This window comes from Zea mays, chromosome 4 (assembly GCF_902167145.1).
Source record: "Zea mays cultivar B73 chromosome 4, Zm-B73-REFERENCE-NAM-5.0, whole genome shotgun sequence".
NCBI lineage: Eukaryota > Viridiplantae > Streptophyta > Magnoliopsida > Poales > Poaceae > Zea > Zea mays.
Window position 1 is genome coordinate 216556260 of NC_050099.1, and position 21081 is coordinate 216577340.

Consider the following 21081-nt stretch of genomic DNA (forward strand, 5'->3'; position numbering starts at 1 on the left):
GGGTTGCACCCAAATAGTGTCCCGCATCCAAATTTTTCACATGCACATCAATTTTTAGATTTGCCATAATTTTTATACCTGCCATTATTTTTGGGTCTGAAACCGCACCTGCCATAAAAATCAAAAATTGCATGCACGCCTGATGGGTGATGATTGTACCTTCCATAAAAACAGGACCCCGCATGCGAGGTGACGGAAACATGATTTTATGCTATGTCTGACACTATTTTACGCTCAAACGTGATAATTTTTAGCTCAAAACCTGGAATCGTGTATATAATTGACATAAAAATAGATCATAAAATATCGCGCCCACATGATCTAGATGTGGGATGTGGGGGTGGTGGGGCCGTACGTGTGTGGGTCATACGGGGAGGGAGCCAACTAGGACTTTCTATAACTATTTGAAGCCCTAGGCTCCAAATAACTATATAACACACACAAACAAGTGCTATGAAGTCTCCTAACTAAATATATCTTTATATATTCTCAATATACATCGTCTTTTGTTGGCATCGGGATATTTTGTCCATCATAATAGAACTCTCCATTTTTGGATATGATCTCGGTGTATATGAATCATATAAGATGTTGTTGAACTGCTTGGTGTTGGTTACTTGTTTTCAATTGCTGTGAATCAGAAACAAGGCAACACAAATGTTAAACGTTAAGGACCTTCGTCCTTCTAAGCATTATCTTCTTTCAGAGATAATGGATCTTGGACGAAGGCCATGAAGGACATGTCTTCGTTTTTCATACAAATAATATTACAATGTAATATTATAACAAGCATTCATTTTATATTGCATGTCAGAATAATGTCGAGATCTGCATTATATGTTAATAAAGTGATACAAGTTGCATATTACATTTGTACCTTCGGCTTGCTCGAAGGAGAAAATGCGAGTACAACCTTCCAATAAATGTGTGAATAGTATGGGGGTACTGTTCTTCTACTTATATGCATGGGACGCAGACCAAGCAAAAGTACAATTATGACCCTAATATCTATACGTTGCTCTAATACAAATATCAAGGATAAACAGGTATTTTCATTACTGGCTTGATTTCATGTATGATGTTCGTGATCTCTTATGTCGAATCTTTAATTCTTGTCGAAACTTCGTTGTATTTCCTGCGTGTCTGTCACAGCTTCGGCACTCGGTTCCTTTGACGTATCTTTGTCAAAATGAATTACAAACGATTTTTTCATCCTAAGGACCTTCGGTAGTGAAGGAGACCCCCAACAATTGAATCTTTTTCAAAGGTGTAGTTCTTCCTTCAACTTTATCAACCATGATTTTCCAAAAACCATTAATAAAAATATATTATTATATTAAATTCAAAGCTGATACACTTTATTATCGTGAAATCAATATTGTAGACATTAGTGATGTATCTTGATATCTTTTGCCACTAACTTGTTACATACAAAGGTATGAATAAATCCACAAATATAGTATCCATAAAGGTTGTTTTGCTTTTCCTACATCATATAGTAAAATTAGGAAAGGTTATGGATTATTTTTGGCAAATAATTTGGAAGATGTGCAAGTTTTATACATACAAAAAAGTTAGACTTAAGCTCAAGAATTTCCTTTAGTCTGGGCTGCTTTTTGTGTAGCTGTCTCCATGCCTTGAATAACAAAAATGATAAGTCCTTGGTGCGTGTATGATTTAATCATTTAGAGGTTTAGAGAGTTAAGTTCGAATGGTAAAAATTACTAATTAAGAAGGTGCACTACTTCTTGTAACTCTATGACATGACTTCCCATGGACTCAAAGATATGTACAATACCTAGATCTATTGAGATCACCAGGTACAATACCTACATCTATTGAGATCAGCAGAGGTGTCTAGTGAAACCTGTAGAAATGTTATAAATAGAGAGAGAAAATTAGATTATATATTTAGTTACAAAATGTATATGGCTATGTAAAGGGGGAACGTTTCTGGTGCAAACCAACCCCTCCGTGCAACCGTGCAAACTTTTAATCTGAACCACATGATGTTGATCCAAGAGGGCGTGCGGGGGGAGTGGGAGGGGAGATTTGAAAAAGTGTGATTAGCAGCGGGTGGTTAAGTGTAAAATTATACACACCCCTGTGTCCCTTGGATCAACATCATATGGACCAGATTACAAGTTTGCATGGTTGCACGGAGAGGCTGGTTTGCACCAGATATGTTTCCATGTAAAGGTAGTGGACACTAACTTAAAATTGTAACAAAGAAGTATGTATTGCATATAATGTTGCTTCTGAAAAAAAACATAAGTATTTTTTAGGACATGTGCGCATAAGTCCTGAATTATTTTTTGCTTAATAACCATTAGATCAATGAAGCCGATATTGAAAATCCCTTCTTTATGACATCTATGGATCTCCATGATTCATAAAATAAAGTAGGTGTAAGAAAATGCCATGTATCATTAAATATATAGTATTCAATCATGTACAAAAGAGATAGTAAACACTTACAAAATCTAGCAGCTATAGAGAGATGTTGTCACACCTGGGTTTTAGGGGTCCAAAACCCGGACTCGAAATAATCACCAGGTGTGCTGGGACCAAGTCTCACACATATGATGAATAATGGTATAGAAACGAATGCCACGCCTTTACTATATAATAGGAGTTATGTACAAAATAAATAAATAATTATATCATAAGGAGACAACGATCCAGCAACCCCAAAGTTGACTGGGAGACGACAGCCTAGATCTCTCACGAACTTGTCACAACATCCTCCATGCGCCTCATCTTGCGGTACCCGTTCTTGACCTGTGGGGGGTGAGACAACAGGAGTGAGCTCACATACGTTCATCGCTCAACAAGTTGTGGGGAATAATGTGCATGAACTCGCCAAAGGTGGGAGCTCAGGTGAAGTGTAAGGCTTACCAAAGAGGATGGTTAGAGCTGAGCATTGCTTTTAAAGTTGGACAAAATTTTATTAGCAATTACTAAGTATAAGTAAATACCAACCCAATTAAGTAGTAGAACAAAAGTGATAACAACACCCTCAATGCAATGCATATGACAAATTGAATTTAGTTCCATAAATTAATCATGTGAGGGTACGAGCTGCTCATGACCGTGAGCACAACTAATATACCAGTTTTACACCCTGCAGAGGCTGAGCATCTTTACCCACAAGTCGTGTTACCCATTTTCCACGGGGTTGATCGGACCCCATACACCTCTACCAAGGAAGCGAGGCAGGGTACCACTACAAGGCCTTTAGAAAGTTCCACTAGCTTCAGAAAACCCGCTACAGTTTCTAGCTAGGAAGCTCCAATGCAGGGATCCCTCACCTGACCGCCATCGCACCAAAATCAACCCAAGGACCTCCCTACACTGACCACTCCCCTACTGCCCTTGCCCCTTTTGGGTAAGGTAGTCCTCCACTAGCTTTCCTAATTAGTCAGCCAAGGGCGTCCCATACCACCCTTGTGGTAGCACTGTTTTCCCGGGTGGTCGCTCCATGTTCCAATTAACATAATGATCTTATCATGAACAGTAAATAACAATTGATAATAAAAGTATGATAATGAATAATGTGTATCTCCATACCCAAAACCACATATAGCAATAACAGGTACTACCCAAAAATTCAGTGGTAAACAAGGTATAAAGATAGTCAAACTAGGGTAACCTATTGGGTCCCATCAAAATTAACCTATGCAGATCATTACGATTAATAAGAACATGATTGGGTAAAAAGAAGTGATCAAGGGCACAACTTGCCTGGGACTTGAGATTCCATGTACCAACTTGCTCTTCAGATGACACGTGTCCTCACTACTAAACGTAGCAATACAGACAAACATGGTATAGGAAAAATTAACATCACAACAAACATAAGAATAAACTGTGTAATAATAATCTACGCGTCGCTACGAGATCGTGGGTTTGAGAACCACTAAAATCGGAGTTACTGTTAAAAATATATGTTTTCCTAAGGTGATTTAAATAAAGGTTGTATCATATTTTAATTATCATGGATCATGAAAGAAGACATATTATAAATAGGCACCTTATTCATCTAGGTTTTAACTTGGTTATAGATCACCATGTAGTTGTTTCATATTTATAATTAATTTAAAGTATCATATTTAACTATGATTGAAAGTGTTGATTTAATACATAGACATCGGTAGGTAAATGTTCATTTTTTTGAAGACATGTTATATGGTACAACAGGTTTACTAGAGTGTAGGCAATATTATTACGAGGCTATCGCAACTTGAATGGACTAAATCAGAATTAAAACGTGGAAGATATGCATTAAAAAGTTTTAGGATCATTTTATACTAGTTTTCTAGCTCCGGGGATCAATCTGTAAAATCCAGGGGCCTATACCGAATTACTTAACATGGAAAGGGATGGTGGGTTGATAAGTCAAAAGGGCGAAGGTTCTTCTGCAAAACCATCAAGTCGAAAGGGTATGAGCACATCTCAACCGTCGGATCTATGCCCGATGGTCCAGATTACTTCGGGGCGCATTATGATCCTGTAAGCGCGCTGAACCGCACGATCACGATCCAACGCCCCAGATCCGAGGTGGTGAAGGGGTATGTCACATCTAATCTTAGCCATCCATTCCGATCCTACGGACCACAATGTTCTTTCAGGCATTCCTTTCTCCCCTGCACACTCCGGCTGGTGGTGAGCCATGGCCAGACGGTGGCGCCATGGTTGAGCTTCCCAAAACCTCGCCCTGGTGCACTAACCTCTCCCGAAACATTTCCCTGTGACGCGGCGAGCAAGGAAGAACCAGGGAGGGGATCCATACCTTGCTACCAGCTGCGAGCAGCCAGCGCTTCTCCCCGCAGGCATGCCACCCCCTTCTTTGCTTGCATGATACGGCGGCGCCCAGCTTAGCGATCTGGCGTTCGGTGCCGCGGCGGTAGTATGGGGTGGATGAGGGGAGTAGCTTCGTTTAAATATCCGCGAAGGAGCACCGACCCGACGCTATTGGCACGGTTGCAACAACACAACGAGTTTCACGGGAGGGAGAAGGACCTGCACGATGAGCCCCACTAGTCAGTGTTCTCGTGCCCTGTGAGCGCGAGGCGGCGGGTCTGAGCAGGGGGTCCCACATGTCAGCTAGCGCGGTCGTGGGCTGCGCAGCGGAATTCGGTAGTGGGCTGGCCAAAGTGCTTTGGGCCCAAGCGCAGGTGAGAGAAGTGGGCTATGGCGACACCGTCGCCTGGAGACCAAGGGGAGAAGAGGGAGTGCAGACCGTCGATCTCACATGGACGGTGTAGATTAGAGGCAGGTTATCGGTTTGGGGTCAGGTGAGGGGAGAGTGTCAACTGTGGATCACGGATCTAGTGGCCAGGATCCGATCACATTTTAACACTTCGCTCGTTCGATCTTGACCACCAATAATCGATCGGGCGGGGTACATTAGATAAGCCCTTCATTAAATGTTAATCGTTGATCCCTAATCGGATGTCCCAGATAGCATACCAGTTCGGCTATGTGCTGATCTAATCTGGGGCCGCTGGCAGGCGATCGGACGAATGACATGAGTCGATACCCCTTCGGCTGGGGAATTATGCAAAAGAGACCTCATAATTTTATCAAATCAACCCACAATTCACTGGTAGTCAAAAGAAATGGCAACCGAGTCCTCGATGTTTACAAATAAAACCTCATACTTTCCGGTATTGATGCGCGCAATCCAGTGACCTCGTAATTGAACAAAAAATTATAGTAAACGAATTTTTAGTATAAAAATAATTCTAGAAACTGGTTTAATTTATTTTAACTCCAAACTGACCATTCCAGTTGCATTAAATTTATAATAATGTTGTTTATCATCTAGTAACCTTATTTTATCATGAAACCTATGATTAAAATTATACACTTAGTTTCTTTTTATCCCACACTTAAATCTTCCAAAAATCACAACTCTTTAATCGTAACACTGAATCTAGTGGTTCTCGAACCTGCGATCTCGTTACGACGCGTAGAATATTATTATGCAGTTTGTGCTTATGTTTGGTGTGATTTTAATTTTGCCTTTACCATGTTTGTTTGTATAACTACGAATAGCAGTGAGGTCGCGAGAATCTAAAGATCATCCTGGTACCTGGAATCGCGAGTCTAAGGCATGTTGTGCCCTCGATTACTCCTTTTTACCTAATAATGTTCATTGTTAATCACTGTGACATGCCCAGGTTAATTTGATGGGACCTATTAGGTTTCCCTAGCATTGTTTTTCCCCCACCTTGCAAACAGATGAATTATTGGGTAGATTTGCTATTGCGCTACCTGGTTTTGGGAAACTAATGTTTTATTTTGATCATGTTCCAATTATGTTGGTGTTTAATTATTGTTAATGATAAGATCATATTGTTAATTGGAACATGGAGCGACCACCCAGGAAAACAGTGCTACCACAAGGGTGGTATGGGATGCCCTTGGCTGACTAATTAGGAAAGCTAGTGGAGGACTAGGTCGTCGTCTTTCAGTCAACTTTGTGTTGCTCGATCATTGTCTTCATATCATGTAATTATTTAACTATTTTGTATAGAACCCCAATATATATTAATGTTGTGACATTCATTTCTGTACCATGAATCATCATATATGTAAGACTTGGTCCTAGCACACTTGGTGATTATGTTCTTTCCCGGGTCTTGGTGCCCCTGAAACCCGGGTGTGACAAACGGGGCCTTAGGCTTTTAGGAGGAGGTGGTGTAGATGAAGGGCTCCTTTTATGAGGTGGTGGAGGAGGTGAAGGGATCCTAAATGGAGAGTCTGGTGGTGAGGGAATCCCACCAACATTCTATCATAAAATATAACCATGTAGGGCCTATGCAAGTACTATTGGATTACCACCCATCGGATGTCTAGCTCTAGCTCTAGCTATGATTTCGGTACCATGGTATGTTGCCCTTGTGTGAGGCAGAGAAGCCATACCATGAGCCACTTAATCGGTTAGGTTTCTAATGGCTATGTGTAGTTGATAAGGAATCAGATGTTGAAATGTTGTCGCTCAATAAATTAAGAACTGATATTGTCGGTCAATGAAAATGATTCCAATATTTTTTCCATATTACTAGACCTGTTTTTGTTCATTAGTGATTATTATTTCTAGGATTGTATTTTCCTTTTTGAGGATACTCAATAGACTACTAGATCTGACCAATAAATGTGGCAATAGCAGCACTTCGTGATAAAGATGAACAATTATCACATAAAAGAGCTACCACTTGAAGAGGAAACCTAATGCAATAGCACTTGATAGATAAGTTGTGGATGCCATAGCAATTCAAGCCTTATAGCATCTAGCATAGATACCCTCCTTATTGAAATTGTAATATGATAGTAGCATGACCCTTGGTAGACATTATTCATTTTCTTGTCACTAAGAATAACTAAATAGATAATAGTGTCACACCCGGATTTAAGGGATAAAGCCAGGTGCATCTCATATGTGCGCTAAAGAAGAACAACACATATAATGACCAAGTGTATAGAGATAAATGTTACAATCATTATTACATAGCGAAAGAGTCTTACAAAAAAATGATAACAATAAATTGAAATAATAATTATTCCTTGGCACCATTAAGCTGACTGTGAGACGCCACCTAGACAAGCTCGTACTCCTCGTAGTAGACCTCCTGGGCCACCTATTCTTCTCCTGTGTGGAGTTTATATATCACAAGGGTGAGCTCACAAAAGATCATAGTCAACAAGTTGTGGCGAATAATGTGCATGAACTCACCAAAAGTGGGAGCTTATGTGAAGTGTAAGGCTGACCAACAAATAATGGTTAAAGCTGAGCTTTGCTTTTAATAAGTTGGTCAAATTTTATTAGCAGTTACTAAGTATAATTAAATACCGACCCAAATAATGAGAGATCACAATTAATAAATAAACCACAATGTGATGCAAATGACCAATTAAATTTAATTCCATAAGTTACTCATGTGAGGGTCCGAGCTGTTCATGACCATGAGCACGGCTGATATACCGGTTTTACACTCTGCAGAGGTTGCGCATCTTTACCCACAGGTCATGTTACCCATCTATCATGGGGTTGTACGGGCCCCATACACCTCTACCAAGGAAGCGAGGCAAGGTAACAATACGAGGCATTTACAAAGTTCCACTAGCTTCAGAAAACCCGCTACAGTTTCTATGGAGTGCAATATAGGAATCCCCTGTCTGAAAAGCCATCACAGCGAAATCAACCCGAGAACCTCCCTATACCGACAACTCCCCTATTGCCCTTGCCCCTTTTGGGTAAGGTAGTCCTCTACTAGCTTTCCTAATTAGTTAGCCAAGCGCGTCCCATACCACCCTTGTGGTAGCACTGTTTTCCCAGGTGGTTCTCCATGTTCCAATTAACATAATGATCTTGTCATGAATAGTAAATAACTCAGTAGTAATAAAAGCATGATCATGAATATGTGTATCCTAACACCCAAAACCACATAGAGCAATAGTAGGTACTACCCAAAAGTTCAGTGGTAAACAAGGTATAAAGATAACCAAACTAGGGTGACCTATTGGGTCCCAGCAAAATTAACCTATGCAGATAATAATGATTAACAGGAACATTATTAGGTAGATGGAATTGATCAAGGGCACAACTTGCCTTCAACGAGCTCTTGCTCAGTATTTTCCACTTGCTGAGCACTTGGGTCCTCAGTTGCCTGCCCGTCTACTCGCAACAATACAAACAAACATGGTACATGAGAAATTAACATCACACCAAACATGAGAATATACCGCATAGTAATATTTTACGCGTCGTAATGATATCGTAGGGATGAGAATCACTAAATTTGGAGTTACGGTTAAAGAGTTATGATTTTTCGAAGTTTTAAGTGTTTGGTATAGAATGAACTAAGTGGATAATTTTAATCTATGTTTCATGATAAAACAGAGTTACTGAATGATAAACAATATTAATACAAATTTAATGCAACTGGAATGGATCAAAAAGAGTTAAAATGAATTACTTATGAATTAAACAAATTTCTAAAATTATTTTTATACAAGAAATCATTTTCTAAATTAATTTATCCCCTTCTTATTTACTACTGGACTATGGGCACTATTTCCTTGAATGACAGGGGGCTCTGTGAAAAAATTAGGACCTGTGTGATTTAGTCTTTGCTTTTGTGTGGACTGCAGGTTCAATCCTCGATATTGTAGGGGTTCTTATGTAAGTTTCTCGGTCGAAGGGGTATGCTTGGATCTCGGTCGTCCGATTAGAAAACGAGCGCCAGGATCCAATAATACTTAAAACGAACCAGCACGCCACATGGGCCCCTAGATCTAGATCCAATGGCCCACAGCCGATCTAAACATCAGTCGTCTGATCCAAACGATTGGTCCCGATCTAAACAAACGAACATGTACACATATTCTAATCCGCACCGTTCACGCAGATCCGATAGTCACGGTTTAACGCATTGAAACGATACCTAAGATCTAATCCTGACCATCACTTTTCAATCCAATGGTTGAGCATCCTCTTCCCCAGCCCGCCACCAGACGCGGCGGCGCCACCCGACTTGCGGTTGCGCACCGCCGGAGGACACACGGTCTTCGCCCTGGTGCATGATTCCCCGCCGCGGTGAATGATACTCGATGAGAATCAAGTGTAGAATTCAGTCAAGGCTACGTACCAGTGTTTGGGGGTGACGGCGCACAACACACGGCGAAATTGGATCCACGGCTCAACAAGGTCTCCGGCGAGGAATTCCGGTAACCCCGGTGATAAATCCCTCAACCCAAGAGTATGTATGGCTCCCTAGTGATTCTATGAACCCCCCTGACCCACTTTAAGGTCCTCGCGCGGCAGCATGACGCACGACGGCGAGAGCTGACCACGGGTGGCGCAGAAATGCTCCTAGCGGCGATATAGGGTATGATTGAGTGACTATGGTGGAACGCGAGGGTAAGGGAAGGAGAGGGACGTGACTAGCATTCCCTTATAACGACTGAGACAAGGTGGAGGGGGTCGGCCGGCTACTCCAAGGAGAGCCGTCGCGCAATCCGCGCGGTTCATTGCAACGGTGAGCTGCAAGATGACAGGTGGGGTCCTCCCGTCACCGACAGTCCAGCAGAGACGCGTGCGCGGGAGACTTATGAACCGGGCCCCCTGTCGACGTGTAGAGCTGGGTTGGGCTGGCGGTGCAGGCTAATGGGTCGGGAAGGTTTTGGCCCAAACACCATCTGCGCTTTTCTTTTTCTTTTTTTCCTTTTCTGTTTTGAATTTCTTTCCCAATTTCAAATCCAACATTTGAATTTAAATTTATTCGAGTGTCCCACACACAGATTAAATGCACAAATAAAAGTTCTAGCATGAATACATATAATTATTTATTTATATCTTTTTCTTTATAGGATAGATTCCTTTCCTTTTCTTTTCTATGTCATTTTCAATTTCTAGATTTCAAATTAGGTTAAATCCTAATTTAAGTATTAATTTCTCATTATTATTATAATTAAGTGCTCAAGCAAAATCTCCAACATAATGCATAGATTAGTTGCTTCATTAGTTAATTTATTCACTTTAAATATGATTGATTATTCACATGTTCTAATGAATAGAGGGTAATGCATATAAGGAGATTAATTCTCCCCTTTTATTATTCACAAGTTGGGTATTACAAATCCTACCCCCTTAAAAGAAATCTCGTCCTCGAGATTACTACAAGCTAGGAAAAAGGCGGGGAAATTCTACTTGCATTTCTTCTTCTCTCTCCCAAGTAGCTTCATCTTCTCCATGATGACTCCATTGCACTTTGCACATTTTTATCACTTTATTCTTTGTAACATGAGTTAAAGTGTCAATGATCTTGATAGGATGCTCGGTATAGGTTAGATCACCTTGCACACTAGGCTTCTCTATGGCAGTTGCTCCTCTGGGACACGGAGACACTTCTTGAGTTGAGATACGTGGAACACATCATGTACATCAGATAGATGATCTTGTAGCTCAAGCCGGTAAGCCATCTCCCCAACTCGCTTAAGGATTTTGAAAGGTCCAATAAATCAAGGGATAACTTGCCTTTAACTTTAAATCTACTCATACCACGAATTGGTGACACCTTTAGGTATACGTGATCACCCTCTTTGAACTCTAGTGGTCTTCTTCTATTATCAGCATAGCTCTTCTGTCAAACCTGTGCTATCCTCAAGTTCTCCTTGATCATCCGAACTTGTTCTTCTGCCTCTTTAATAATTTCATGCCCAAAGAATCGTCTTTCACCAGTTTGATCCCAATACAGAGGGGTCTTGCATTTTTTGCCATATAAAGCTTCAAATGGGGACATCTTCAAACTGGTAACTATTATTCTAAGAGAACTCCACATAGGGTATACTCTTGTCCCAACTGCCACCATGTTTAAGAGCACAAGCTCTTAACATATCTTATAGTACTCGGTTGGTTCTCTCGGTCTACCCATCAGTTTGGGGATGGTAGGCCGAGATGAAATTCAACTTCGTGTCCAAGCACTATGCAACTTCTGCCAAAACCAAGAAGTGAACTGGGATCCCTAGTCTGACACAATCTTCTTAGGTACTCCATGTAGGCAAACTATCTGGGCCATATACAATTCAGCTAGCTTGGCCCCCATGTAATTAGTCCCCATAGGAATGAAGCGAGCCACTTTTGTTAGTCTGTCCACAATCACCCCATTAGAGTCATACCCCGCAGAAGTGCGGGGTAGACCAACATGAAGTCCATACAAATTTCTTCCCACTTCCACTCAGGTACCTTCAGCGGGTGAAGTAATCCAGTTGGTCTCTGATGTTCAGCTTTTACCCTTTGGCAAACATCACACACTGCCACATTTGAAGCAACATCCCTTTTCAGACCGTACCACCAATACTTTTGTTTCAGATCTTGATACATCTTGATACTGCCGGGGTGAATGGAGTAGGCTGAGTCATGAGCTTCCTTCAATATGGTTTCACGAAGACAGTCAATCTCAGAAACACATATCCTATTTTTGAACCAGGTTGTCCCTACTCATCCTCTGCGAAGTCTGGACCTCTACCTTCTGCCATCAGGCCTTTGGTCTCTCGAATTCTAACATCACCGATCTGACCCTTTTGTATCTCTTGCTCCAAGGTAGGTTCCACCTCTATGGTAACTCCTTTGTGAGCAACTATTCCCAGGTTGAGCTTTTCAAAATCTTCTGCTCACTCATCTGGTAGCTGGGTAACTATAGCTGCATGAACATGCTCCTTCTGACTCAAGGCATCCGTAACTAGATTTGCCTTGCCCGGATGATAGTGGATTTCCATGTCATAATCTTTGATGAGCTCCAACCAATGGCGTTGCCTAAGGTTGATATCTTTCTGAGTGAAGATATACTTTAAGCTCTTATGATCAGTATAGACTCAACACTTAGTCCCCATTATATAATGCCTCCAAATCTTGAGAGCATACACTGTGGCTGCCAGTTCTATGTCACGAGTGGGGTAGTTCAACTCATGTTTCCGCAACTGGCGAGACACGTAGGCAATGACATGTCCTTCTTGCATAAGAACACATCCCAGGCCCTGGCGGCACGCATCACAATATATATCAAATCCCTTCTGCAGATCTGGCATAACCAATACTGGGGTGACATCAATCTAAACTTCAGTTGATTGAAACTCTCTTGACATTCATGAGTCCACTTAAACTCCCTTCCTTTTTCTAGTAGTGAGATCATTGGCTTCGCTATCTTGGAGAATCCTTCAATAAAACGCTGGTAATAACCCGTGAGTCTTAGGAAACTATGGATTTCAGTGGCCGAGCTTAGTATCTTCCATCCCACTACCTCTCTCACTTTAGCAGGATCCACTGATATTCCACCATTAGAGATGATGTGTCCAAGAAATGGTACTTCGTCAAGCCAGAACTCACACTTCCTGAACTTGGCGTAGAGTTGATTATCCCTTAACTTCTGTAGTACCAATCGCAGATGTTCCTCATGATCACCATCACTCTTGGAATAGACCAGGATGTCGTCGATGAATACCACGACGAACTTATCAAGATACTCCATAAACACCTTGTTCATCAGATTCATGAAGTAGGTCGGTGCATTAGTCAAGCCAAACGACATGATAGTAAACTCTTATAGACGATATCGGGTAGAGAAAAGTCGTCTTGGAAATATCAGAAGGCCTAATTTTCATTTGATGATAACCCGATCTGGGATCAATCTTAGATAATACCCTGGCACCTCTCATCTGATCAAATAAATCTTCAATACAAGGTAAAGGATATTTATTCTTAATTGTGACATCATTAAGTGATCTATAATCGACACACATCCTCTGTGAACCATCCTTCTTCTGTACAAACAGAACTGGTGCTCCCCAAGGTGAGGAACTCGGACGAATGCACCTCGCCTCCTAAAACTCTGTTAGTTGTTTCTTAAGTTCTTTTAATTCTTCCACTGACATCTTGTATGGCCTTTTAGAAATAGAAGCGGTTCCAGGTAAGAGATCAATAACAAACTCAACTTCCCTATTCGGTGGCATTCTGGGTAACTCCTCTGGAAAGACATCTGGGAACTCTCTAACCACACGGATGTGTCTGCCCACAAATTTACCATCTACTAGATATATGGCAGGTCTGGTGGAGGGGGTTAAGGTAATCATGACTTTGAATCTTTCTCCTTTTGGACTGGTGAGTTCTACGATTCCCCTAGCACAATGTATAACTGCCTTTGCTTTCCTTAACCATGACATACCAAGAATTAGATCTATACTACTCTCTTCTAATACTATAGGAATAAACCAGAATTCCCTCCCCATGATTGTCAGTGTTAATCGGTTGGTCATAAAAATTGCTTCAGCAGGCCCTTTGGGGGTGATTACTATCATGGGTTTTTGCATAGTTTGAAGTGGTAACTCATTTGTATTGACATAACGAGCAGAAATGAATGAATGTGTAGCTCCAGAATCAAATAATATAGCTGCAGGAACCAAAATAATAAAGAACGTACCGATAGCAATATCAGCACCATCAGCAGTAGCATCAACACTGACTTGGTTGACTCTGGCAATACTGAACCCCTTGTCGGAAGCCAGAGTCTGTTGCTTGCCCTAAACATTGCTTTGAGCGGGTGTGTTGGGGTTCCTCTTCAGAAAAGCAATGGTGTAATGCCCAACCTCACCACACTTGAAGCAGGTGGTGACTGTAGTAGTGCCCTAGCCAGCATGTCTCGCCAGGGTGCTAGTGGGGGCAGCCTGACGAGTATGCGGAGTCTGCGGAGTTGCCTGTGGTGTCTGCTGAGCAGGTTGTTGGTAGAACTGTTTCCCTCCGCCAAGAGGAGCTAGTGTACCCTAGGGTGGAAAATAGCGAGGGTGGATGCTACTGCTCCCATGACCCTGGGTGATAGCCTTCCGCTTCATCTCGCCCAGCTAAACACATTTGTGTTCAAGTGCGATGGCCTTGTCCAGAAGCCTCTAGAAATATGGGAAGGTGTGGGATACCAGCTAAAACTAGAGTGGTCCAATGAGTCCGTCCATGAACTGCTCCTGCTTCCTTTCATCATCAGCAACCTCCTCTGGAGCATACCTTGACAGCTGAATGAATTCATTGCAGTATTCACTCACTGTCATATTGCCTTGCTTGAGTGATAAGAATTCCTTCTTCTTTATTTTCATCAGGCCAGCAGGAATATGATAGTTTTTGAAATGTGTAGAAAATGTTGCCCAGGTAATAGTGTTAGCAGTAGCATGGGCAGCACAGTAGGAATCCCACCAGTCAGCAGCGGGGCCAGTGAGACGACCCGACGCATAGAGAACCTTCTCTCGATCAGTACATTGAGCAATATTGAGCATTTTATCCATTGTCTTCAGCCAATCATCAGCATATAGAGGATCTGGAGAACTAGAGAATGTTGGTGGCTAGTGACTCATGAATTCCCGGTGCTTGTCCTAGGGTGGAGCTGCTGGTGGTGGTGGTGGTAGTTGTTGCTGTTCTAGTGGTTCTTGTCTCATTTCCTGTCACATTTCCTGCTGCTCCTGGCGCATCTCGTGACGTTCTTGTCGCATTTGCGCTTGCATTTCTGTCATGGTGTTTGCCATTTGCTGCAGCTGCTGCATCTGAGCGGCAGCAACGGGATCTGTTCCAGCCGGTTGTGGTTGGTTAACAATCCTTCTATGACGGTTGTTGGCAGGTAGGTTGATACCGCCTCCCTTCCTGGTATTGGCCAACTGAGTTAGAACCACATGGTAAGATAGAATTGCAGATAAGACGAGTAATTACGAGACATCCACTTTTAGATCATGATCTTTTGGGGTCTTAATAGCTCAGTAGATTAGTGTGTCACCTACTAATACTAATACATTACCTTATGGTGGTACATGCTAGAATGCCCTGTTATACTATATCAGCCAATGAAAGAAGCAAATCAAGCATTATCATCAGAACAAACATCCAAACACTTTAGATAGAGAATATATTATATATATGTCTTAGGTCTCCTATCTGTTTAGGGGGTCTTAGATGTAGGATTCCAAGGTGTGAAATCCTTCGTGTCTTTCTAATAGTCAGAGTAGAACAACCAAAGGTGAGACATGATCAAAAAAGTATAGAAAGAATCAGAGTAAGGTAAGTAGGTAAGGGTGTTTGTCTAGTTCTATCTAGGTTTTGTCCTACAGTCAACATTTGCTCTGATACCACTTCTGTCACACCCGGATTTAAGGGATAAAGCCGGGTGCGTCTCATATGTGCGCCAAAGAAAAACAACACATATAATGACCAAGTGTATAGAGATAAATGTCACAATCATTATTACATAGCGGAAGACTCTTACACAAATAAATGATAACAATAAATCGAACTAATAATTATTCCTTGGTGCCATTAAGCTAACTAGGAGACGCCACCTAGACAAGCTCGTACTCCTCGTAGTAGACCTCCTCCTGGGCCACCTGTTCTTCTCCTATGGGGGGTTTATATATCGCAAGGGTGAGCTCGCAAAAGATCATAGCTCAACAAGTTGTGGGGAATAATGTGCATGAACTCACCAAAGGAGGGAGCTCATGTGAAGTGTAAGGCTGATCAACAAATAATGGTTAAAGCTGAGCATTACTTTTAATAAGTTGGTCAAATTTTATTAGCAGTTACTAAGTATAAGTAAATACCGACCCAAATAATGAGAGATCACAATTAATAAATAAACCACAATGCGATGCAAATGACCAATTAAATTTAATTCCATAAGTTACTCATGTGAGGGTCCAAGTTGCCCATGATCGTGAGCACGGCTGATATACCAGTTTTACACTCTGCAGAGGTTGCACATCTTTACCCACAAGTCATGTTACCCATCTGCCACGGGGTTGTACGGGCCCCATATACCTCTATCAAGGAAGCGAGGCAGGGTAACACTACGAGGCATTTATAAAGTTCCACTAGCTTCAGAAAACCCACTATTGTTTCTACGGAGCGCAATATAGGAATCCCCCATCTAAAAGCCATCGTAGCGAAATCAACCCGAGAACCTCCCTATACCGACAACTCCCCTACTACCCTTGCCTCGTCCGGGTAAAGTAGTCCTCCACTAGGTTTCCTAATTAGTCAACCAAGGACGTCCCATACCACCCTTGTGGTAGCACTGTTTTCCCAGGTGGTTCTCCATGTTCCAATTAACATAATGATCTTGTCATGAACAGTAAATAACTCATTAATAATAAAAGCATGATCATGAATATGTGTATCCTAACACCCAAAACCACATAGAGCAATAGCAGGTACTACTCAAAAGTTAAGTGGTAAATAAGGTATAAAGATAACCAAACTAGGGTGACCTATTGGGTCCCAGCAAAATTAACCTATGCAGAAAATAATGATTAACAGGAACATTATTAGGTAGATGGAATTGATCAAGGGCACAACTTGCCTTCAACGAGCTCTTGCTCAGTATTTTCCACTTGCTGAGCACTTGGGTCCTCAGTTGCCTGCCCGTCTACTCGCAACAATACAAACAAACATGATACAGGAGAAATTAACATCACACCAAACATGAGAACATACTGCATAGTAATATTCTACACATCATAATGAGATCGTAGGTTCGAGAATAACTAAATTCAGAGTTACAGCTAAAGAGTTATGATATTCCAAAGTTTTAAGTGTTTGGTATAGAATGAACTAAGTGGATAATCTTAATCTATGTTTCATGATAAAACAGAGTTACTGGATGATAAACAATATTAATACAAATTTAATTCAACTAGAATATGGATCAAAAAGGAGTTGAAATGAATTACTTATGAATTAAACAAATTTCTATTATTTTTATACAAGAAATCATTTTCTGAATTAATTTATCCCCTTCTTATTTACTACTAGACTGTGGGTACTATTTCCTTGAATGACAGGGGGCTCTGTGAAAAATTCAGGACATATGTGCTTTAGTCTTCGCTTCTGTGTGGACTGCGGGTTCAATCCTTGATATTGCAGGGGCTCTTATGTAAGTTTCTCGGCCGAAGGGGTATGTCTGGATCTCGGCCGTCCGATTAGAAAACGAGCGTCGGGATCCAATAACACTTAAAACGAACTGGCACGCCACATGGGCCCCAGGATTTAGATCCAACAGCCCACAGCCGATCTAAACATCAGTCGTCCGATCCAAACGATTGTTCTCGATCTAAACAAACGAACAGGTACGCATTCTAATCCGCACCGTTCGCGTAGATCCGGCGGTCACGATTTAACGCGTTGGAATGATACCTAAGATCTAATCCCGACCATCACTTTTCAATCCAACAATTGAGGATCCTCTTCCCTAGCCCACCACCTGACGCGGCGGCGCCACCCAACTTGCGGTGGCGCACCGCTGGAGGACACACGGTCTCCGCCCTAGTGCACGATTCCCCACCGCGGTGAATGCTACTCGATGAGAATCAAGCGTAGAATTCAGTCGAGGCTACGTACCGGTGTTTGGGGTGACGACGCACAGCACACAGCGAAATTGGATCCGCGGCTCAACATGGTCTCCGGCGAGGAATTCCGGTAACCCCAGTGATAAATCCCTCAGCCCGAGAGTATGTATGGCTCCCCAGTGATTCTACGAACCCCCTTGACCCGCTTTTAGGTCCCTGGGCAGCGGCACAGCGCACAGCGGCGGGAGCGGACCATGAGCGACGCAGAAATGCTCCCAACGGCGATATAGTGTATGACTGCGTGACTATGGTGGAACGCGAGGGTAAGGGAAGGAGAGGTCATGACTAGCATTCCCTTATAACGACCGAGACGAGGTGGAGGGGGTCAGCCAGCTGCTCCAAGGAGAGCCGTCGCGCAGTCCGCGCGTTCGTTGCAACGGTGAGCTGCAAGATGATAGGTGGGTCCTCCCGTCAACGACAGTTCAGCAGAGACACGCGCGCGGGAGACTTACGAACCGGGCCCGCCTGTCGGCGCGTAGAGCTGGGTCAGGCTGGCGGTGCAGGCCAATGTGCCGGGAAGGTTTCAGCCCAAACACCGTCTGCGCTTTTCTTTTTATTCCTTTTCTGTTTTGAATTTCTTTCCCAATTTCAAATCCAACATTTGAATTCAAATTTGTTTGAGTGTCCCACACACAGATTAAATGCACAAATAAAAGTACCAGCATGAATAGATATAATTGCTTATTTATATCTTTTTCTTTATAGTATAGATTCCTTTCCTTTTCTTTTCTATATCATTTTCAATTTCTAGATTTCAAATTAGGTTAAACCCTAATTTTAGTATTAATTTCTCATTATTATTATAATTAAGTGTTCAAGCAAAATCTCCAACATGATACATAGATTAGTTGCTTCATTAGTTAATTTATTCACTTTAGATATGATTATTCACATGTTCTAATGAACAGAGGGTAATGCATATAAGGAGATTAATTCTTCCCTTTTATTATTCACAAGTTGGGTATTACAAATAGTCATAGCCAGCAATTCACCTAAACTCGTTTAAATCATCTTCTACACAATTGTAAATGCTAAGCTATTGGTATACTTGTAGTTTATGTCCAAAATGGTCAATTAAACAAAAATAGTTAAATTGTGAAAGCAATGAAAAAATGTTTAGATGGTGAATTTCAATGCATCTAAACAATGGTTGAGGTGTTTAAATGATAGTCTTGTCGATAAATAACTAACTTGGTAACGTTATTTGATATTTATGTCATTGTTAAGACTTGTTGGCTAATGTAATCTTATTGGGTAATGACAGCTAATCATTTAGTTATTTGAGGAATACATAAGCACTATCTAGTCATTATGTCTATCTAATTGTCTATGTTTTATTGTGCAACTATGTCAATTGCCCAAGTTATATTTAAAAAATAATATGGAATTCATAGTATACAAAATATGCAAGTTTACTCTTACAGTGCATACCGTTTAAACCTTCTAATTTCTCATATTTATTGACTAAACACTAAACAAAGAGTGTCCGACCGTCAAGCATTTAATGTCTAGGAAAATAGTCGTCATAACTTAACTAATAAAATGCTAACAACAAAAAGTACTTCTAAATAAAGTACAAATAGATTGATAGTTTTATAAAAAAAATTATTTGCACTCATGATTTTTATATCTAAAATGAATTAGTTATAATTTTTATATATGTAACCATACTTTCATTCATTTTAGAGAAAAATCATACAACAAAAACCAACCATTTGAACAAGTTAATAGACAAAGTTGGCTTGTTTTTCAATAGTTGGATGTTCGAAGATACCTAGTTTGGTGGCCAATAGTCAGACTTGGACCATAATTGGATGGCAAAAGAAATTCCTCCATGTTCATATATGTGTATGTGTTGAATAATTAGACAATTTCTAGATGAAATTCCGAATATAAATCATAACCAAATCAGAAGAACTGAAGTAAAAAGTCAAATCAGATGATGCGTACTGATCAGACATACTGATAGATGACGCGGGCCGGAATCAGCAGGGTCGACGATGTCGAAGCAGAGGGGTTGATGATGAGCGAAATCAGCGGGGTCGATGAGCAGTCGCGTGAGGACGCTTCCTAAAAACCTTATTCGCCCTCTCCCAGTGCAGGATCTCGAAGGCGAATGGTTCCAGAGACCTGCTCTCCCGATCGCAGATGCACGTCGGCGGTCGAGATGAAGAGAACTGAAGGCGGTGCAGCTGTGAACAGAGGCGAAAGCAAAAACTGGGATGATCTGTATGCTGGCTACGAGGCGCCTTTTATAGGGCCGAATCCGCGAACAGATAGCTATCTTCGATCCGATCCGCCCGCGAAAATCTCGCGTTCAGTTTAGATTTTATAGCGATCGGTTAGGATTCTGAACTTGACAGCCAAGAAACCAAAAAATTAAAACGGCAAAAGGAAGTCGCGCAAGTCGCGCCCCCGCAAGGCGAGGGGTCGGATTTCAGCGGGCAATTCACGTGCATGTCGTGCACCCGCGCCCTTCGCCCCGGCCCGGCCCGGCCAGGCCAGGCCAGGCCAGCGAGAGAGCGCGCGCGTGTGGCTCTCCACACTCTCTCCTCTCATCCATGACTTGGTGAGTGAGTTTGGCCTCCATATTTAAACTAGTTACACTCCACTTGGACTAGCAATATGGTACTATTGGTTCCACCATTCCCTAGCCATACACATATATGGGCTTTTGAGATTTTCCTAGGATTTAATTGAATTTCTCAATTGGGCCTAGCCCATAAATCCTAACAATCCCCCACCAGATCTCAAATGCCCATCTTCAGTTTTCGCCACTGTTCAATACTGTTTAATATACTAGTGTTTCAGCAGAGACTGTTAAGTTGAACTTCCGCCTAGAACTCCAAGCTACACCAACCCACAACTTGGACAATGAACTATGCCTTGAATTGCAAGTTTTGTGTGAATAGGTTTCACTTAAAGCCATGACCAGTACTTGGCTACCAGTAGTCCCCTTCTCGGGTGGAGCATATACCTTCTCGGGTGGAGCATATACGTCATACTCCAAGGTCTCTTCATGAGTTTACTAGAGATCACCCAGATCTCATAGACTGCGACGTTAGACAATCTAACTCATATAGGTGTGTTTTTTCAAGAATGTTCTGTAGGACAACATTTTTGCTAATACAAGCCAACAAAACACAT